Below are 6,029 nucleotides of genomic sequence, written 5' to 3'. Positions count from 1 at the left end.
TTTCTCTAAGAATCTCTGGTTTCTTTTTATGCAAAACGTTATTCCCAAATCAAATTGTGTAACCTAAAGATACCCATTGGAATTGGTTTCTTTCTGGACGTTTCCAGTGGACAGAGCTAGGAAATACTCATATTTGTATTTATGTATTCACATATATTCACATTCACAATTCAAATTCAGAACTACAGGCTTTTTTTTTTTTTTTTGCGGTATGCGGGCCTCTCACTGTTGTGGCCTCTCCCGTTGCGGAGCACAGGTTCTGGACGCACAGGCTCTGGACGCACAGGCTCAGCGGCCATGGCTCACAGGCCCAGCCACTCCGCGGTATGTGGGATCTTCCCGGACCGGGGCACGAACTCGTGTTCCCTGCATCGGCAGGCGGACTCTCAACCACTGCGCCACCAGGGAAGCCCGAACTACAGGCTTTTTATTGAACGTCTTTCATCTGAATCTCTTTTCTCTAATACCAGTATTTTTGTTTTTAAGTACACTGGGCATAATAGAAATACAATATCTTTTACAGTCTCCTTTGTTTTCTCCCGCATTATACAGACAAAAGAATAAAGAACTACCAACAATGCCAATAATAACACAACTGAGAAAAGCAGTTTTAAAAATTTTGTCACAGTCCTGGGGTATATATAAATTATTGTGTTTTATGGTCTTTTCGGAGAGTTCTTATCCATATGCTTGTTCCACAAAAGGCATACACAGGTTCATTTGTTACATTGTGTTTTCAATGTCTAGAAGTGACATTTAAAAGATTAATTTGATAATGATAAAAAATGAATGTGGTTTCCAACTCAAATCTAACCAAACAAGGCATATTCACTATAGTCTAGCCTTGACTTAAGATCTGCAAGTGTCTCAAAGGCCTGGATGGAGGTGGGTCAGGGATCCCTGCTGTCCTCGGACACCGGAATCCTTGGCCTTCCTCCTTCTTCTGGCCGACCTTGGAATGAAACGACGAGATTTCCTGGAGTCAAGGCTCAAATCTTAGCCTAACAGCGGCTTTCCTTGTCCAATTTAGACTTCAGAGTGAGAAATTCTGAAAAAAATCGGTACAAAGTGGAATAGAATCAATTAAAATTCGGAATAAGGTAGGGCACCTGAATACAATACAGTACTTGCCATCCAGGCCTGGAAACCTCGACCCGAAAGCTAAGACGCTGTCACCCTGGCTGCTCAGCGACGTCACAGCTCCGCACCGCGACCCTTTTACTCACAGGGACACGCGCGCAGTTAGTTACAAGACGTGCTGTGCGAAGCTCCCTCGCGAGGCAGGACGCAGTGGGCGCAGCCTCTGTTTTTTGCCCCCGCGACGGGGTGCCACCGGCTCGGTCGCTGCGCGCCTGGCCCGGGGCCTCCGATGGCCAGCGACGGGCAGAGTCGCCGGGGCCCAGCGGAGATGCCGCGGGCTCGTCTCCGCACCTGCCCGCCCCGTCCGTAGGGAGCGCGCGGACCGCCCCTCTCCGGGACGTGGGAGTGGGAAAGCACGTCCCGTCTGAGGAGTAAAAAAAAATCCTCTTCTAGTAAAAGAGAAAGGTCCCACAGGGATTTGAACTCGGATCAGCTGGATTCAGAGTCCACAGTGCTCACCCTTACACCACGGCACCCTCTGCCTCCTACTCTGCTGCTCCCACCGCTGAGCCAGGCCGCGCACAGCCCCGCGGACCCAGGAGCGGCCTCCCGCCGAGCGCTCTCGTTATCCCGCCCCGAACCTGCGATGGCAGGAGGCGCCTGACTCGCGTGCTCGCGGCCGTCTTAGGTTTCTACCTGGTGAAAAGACACGAAATCCATTCTAAACGAACGACAAGGAAATGCGTTTAGGGGCTTCTCCCCAGTGCACCTCCGCTCTGAGCGATCCTAGTTTTTTCTCCTGAGAAAATCCTCGCCCGAGAACACAAAACTTTTTTTCTCCTCTTTTCCCAGTTGCTCTCTTACCGCTGCTCTGGAAGGTCGGAACATGCTCAAACAGACTTCGAGATGCCGTGAGATGTTCTTTTTTTTGAGATCGCGAGGCGCTGGCAGTTTCATTTAAGCAGAAAGTGTTCTACTTCTGTTAATAACGGATCGGAACCGAAAACGTTTGATTACATGGTAGCCAGCACCTCCGCTATAATCGTGCGTCAGAGAAACACACTGAAAACAAATTCCATGCAGGAAAATAATTTATCACAGATCCGAATAGAAAAACGTTACTACACCGGCAGAGTCCACAATAGTAAGAAAGGGGGGATGGGGGAAACGGGACGGGAAGCATATTGGGGAACCTGTAAATTACACGGAAAAGATAATCCGCACCACCCCCTACCGCAACGCAGAAAATAAAACAAGGCGATTATAACTTAACACATCTTACTTTCGAATTTACTTAATAAATAATTTGTTTTGAGTTTATGCATTTACTTTTGAATGTGCTCGTTTCTCTTTCCTGTGTGCGGGTGTTTGCAGTATGAAAGAGTCTTCTCTGTTCCTGGAAAATACAGACTTCAAACACGGAAGTTCAGTAGTTATAGCTAAGGACCTTTGTTCTTCCGTAGTGGCTAGGTGATTTTACCACACCTCCAATGTCTCTTTCCCATACTAGTAATCACATTCCTAGCTTCGAAACCACGAAAAACACCACCGTCAGAAAAATCATTACGCTCCTTGTCCAGTTTAACCAGTTAGTTCTGTTTCTGTAATACCAATTGCTGGGGGAAAGCGCGCACGCAGTCCCCCACTACCACAAATTATGCAGTCGAGTTTCTCCCATTTGGAGAAATCGCAGGCGTCAGCACACTCACAGTGCAATGAGTTGAGCCTCGACCTGGGAAAACCACCTTAATGATCATGGTATCTCCCCTGCCAGGTAAGTATGAGCTGTGGTCTTCGCCACCCAGTACAGCCTTAGACGCCTACACTGTACACACACGCTCCCCACCCACCCTCCGCACCCCCTCCCCTTCCACGCCTCTCAGCCCCTCCAAACGACTCTGCTAATAAAATCCAAGCAACTTCTCCGGAAAACTTCCACAGCCCGGGAAGTGGCTAGCGGGGAATTGTACCCATAAGCTGCAAGATTTACATAAGCCAAGCCCCATTCTTGACCTCTAAGGCGGCTCCTCTCCTCCAACCCCTGCCCTGTCCCCGCCCTGCCGAGATGACCAATGGGCGGGCCGGCTGCTGAAGGGGAAGTAACGTCACCATGGCCGCCCACTTCGGGAGCCCACCAAGCCGAGGTAACACGCCTCTTACCCTTTATCTGAGATACAGCCGGATTTTGCCAGCCTCCTCCAATTCTTACCTTTTGTCCTGCGTTACACGCCGGGGAAAGGAATTCTGGGATCGTGTGTTACGCTGATCCAAAAATTTTTTAAGTAGTAAAGAAGTTGTAAAACAATGGATACAAGTATATATTTATGTATGTGTTTTGTGTATAAACATACAGATTCAGGGTTACATCTCAGAGTGCTACTCGGTGTATCTTCTGTGCACGTCCTTCCTACTTCATTCTCATGGTATCCCAGGGACCATGTTTTTCCTTTCCCCACCATACAGAATACAAGGAATGAAGATTCTGAAAAAGAAGCTGATGACCAAGGGATGATAAGGGATAGAAAGATGACGTGTTTGCTTGAAGAGTGAGGTTTGTTTGTTTGTTTTCTCTTACTGAGTAAGACTGGGTTAGACCTGAGGGCGGGAAGCGGGGAGACTGCCGAAAGCAGGCAACTTGTGTTTTCAGACCAGAGAGCAAGGAGTGGCGTAACTTGATTCTTGAGGGTGCCTTTTGTTGTAGTTTCTTAGGACAGGGCCGAAAGTAAGCTCATCACACGAGATGAATTGTGCCAAAGCACAGCAGTAGAGAGGGCTGCCGCTCGCTCAGGCAAAACAGCGCCGTCTGTCCTGCTGTGGTAACTTTTATTAAAGCATTATCTAGGTTTACACTTTAAGACTTGTTTTCTTAACATTTCAGAAGTGCCAAAGCAGCAACCTATGTTTTTATTAATTATACAAGCAATAATTGGCTTTCGTGAGCACCTGCCGTGCTTCGTCCTTGAGCGTAAGAACAGCACAAAGTTCCCACCATTATTTTGATTATACTGAAGTAGCACAAGGACATTTCCTTGCGTTCCCACCACTCTGATTATACTGAGGACATCTCATGCATCAGTGCCCAAAGCACTCAATGCTTCTTTTTCAGGCCCCCGGTTTGCTGGGGGGGCGCTCGACGCATTCAGAACTGTTCACAACTCTGGCTTATTCGCATGCCCCCGGTTTGCCGGGGAAGCTCAAAGCAATCAGGACTGTTTGCAGTTCTGGCTTATTCGCCAGCCCCCAGTTTGCTGGGGGCGGGGGGGCTCATGGGTCACGTCTCCTTTCCATGTCCTCAGTTATCCCACTACAGCCTTTGGCTTAAGGGGGAAGCTGACTCTTCCGGAGAATCCTGGAGCTGACGGCAAAGGAACTCAGCACCCAGCCAACTTCCAGGAAGAAGCTTCCTTTCTTCCCCCTGCTTTCCCTCTTTCCCCTCCTTTTCCTCTCTGCAGCCATCAGAAATAAGCTCTGGCTCGTTTCATCTGAAACATACTTTATTCCAGGGATAGTAATAGCTCAGAGAATCTCCAGCAAACTGGAGAACCAGACTGTACAAGCAGGGAAGAATAAGAAAGGCCAATGGAAGGGAGCACACAGACCAAATGGGAAGGACACTAGTGCCCCCTGCTGAGTGACAGACCCTGTAGCTTTGCACAGGTGACACTACTGGCCCTGGACACTAGACACCTCCAATGGTTCCATGACTTCTGCTGCACCTGGTCGGTGTTAAACTAAGGATCTTGAGGTAGGGAGATTCTTCTGTTGCAGGGGACAGAAAAAATTTCTCCAGGGCCTACTCCTTGTGTCTCTCAACTCCTGTCAAATGCTGAAGTAGTTGTTGCTGATGGGGATTGGCCAGCTTTTGGTAATAGACCCACACCTTAGCCCCTAGGAAAACTAAGTCAACGAGTGCGTGATCCTTAAAAGTTGCAGAATGTGGAAAGTTTCTCCTACAAACAAAGGGGGCTCAGATACTAGATGGCTTAGATATGGCAAAAGACCCTCCCTGTACCCAACACCCTGCAGCCAGCCCTGTGGGGAGCATTATAAATCCAGTTCTGAAGCCCCTGCTACCCTGTCCCAAACATACACCCATGAACACCCAATTTTGGATGGTGTTAGACTTTTACCCTGAGCACAGGGTGAGGGTTTCGACTCCTTATATGGTGATGGTTTGATATATCACTCAGTATTATTTACATTATCTACACTGAGAATTGAAAAGTTTGAAAGTTCACATTTCTGGGGATAGAGTAATTGTTCTAAAGCCATGGTAACAAATAGCCACCAGAACTGGTTTTTAAATCCTCTCTGTCTACCAGTGTCCACTGTAGGAGTTTCCTGTTGCTATTGTAACACATTACCACACACTTAGTGGCTTAAAACAACACACATTTATTATCTTATGGTTCTGGAGATCAGAAGTCCAAGATGCATCTCACTGGGCTAAAATCAATCTGACAGTGGAGGTGAGGTTCCTTCTGGAGGCTCTAGGGGAGAATCTCTTTCTTTGCCTTTTCCAGCCTCTTGAAGATGCCCACATTCTACTCTCACAGCCCCCTTCCATCTTCATAGCCAGTCACGGCTGATCAGGTTATTCTCAAAACGCATTATTCTGACACCAAATCTTCCTCCCTCTTTCACTTATACGGACTCTTGTGATTCCATTGGACCCTCCAGGATAATCTCCCCATCTCAAGGTCCTTAATTTAATCACACCTGCAGTCTCTTTTGCCATGTCAAGTAACATGTTCACAAATTCCAGGGACCAGGATGTGGACATCTTTGGGGAAGCATTATTCTGCCGCCACAGCCAGTCTCCTCAGTGAACACATTTCTGCAAACATATCAGTCAGTGGTGGCCCCTCTCTTCTGAAAGTCAGCCAGGTGAAAGCAACTGAGTTCACTGCCTTTGAGTGTCAGCCAGTCAACAGCTGTGCCCCGTGTTG

General features: G+C 48.0%; 1 non-coding gene across 1 annotated transcript; it reads right to left on the bottom strand.

The window, feature by feature from the left end:
* Positions 1 to 2,697: 2,697 nt before the first annotated feature.
* Positions 2,698 to 2,862, bottom strand: LOC112413094 (U1 spliceosomal RNA). The gene has a single exon (XR_003005901.1). It is a non-coding gene; the product is annotated as a U1 spliceosomal RNA (small nuclear RNA).
* Positions 2,863 to 6,029: the final 3,167 nt, after the last annotated feature.

The sequence above is a fragment of the Neophocaena asiaeorientalis genome, unplaced genomic scaffold (genome assembly GCF_003031525.2).
Source record: "Neophocaena asiaeorientalis asiaeorientalis breed wild unplaced genomic scaffold, Neophocaena_asiaeorientalis_V1.1 scaffold62, whole genome shotgun sequence".
In the NCBI taxonomy this organism is placed as follows: domain Eukaryota; kingdom Metazoa; phylum Chordata; class Mammalia; order Artiodactyla; family Phocoenidae; genus Neophocaena; species Neophocaena asiaeorientalis.
Note: the sequence above shows the minus strand (reverse complement) of the source record. Positions and strands in the feature narration are given on the sequence as shown.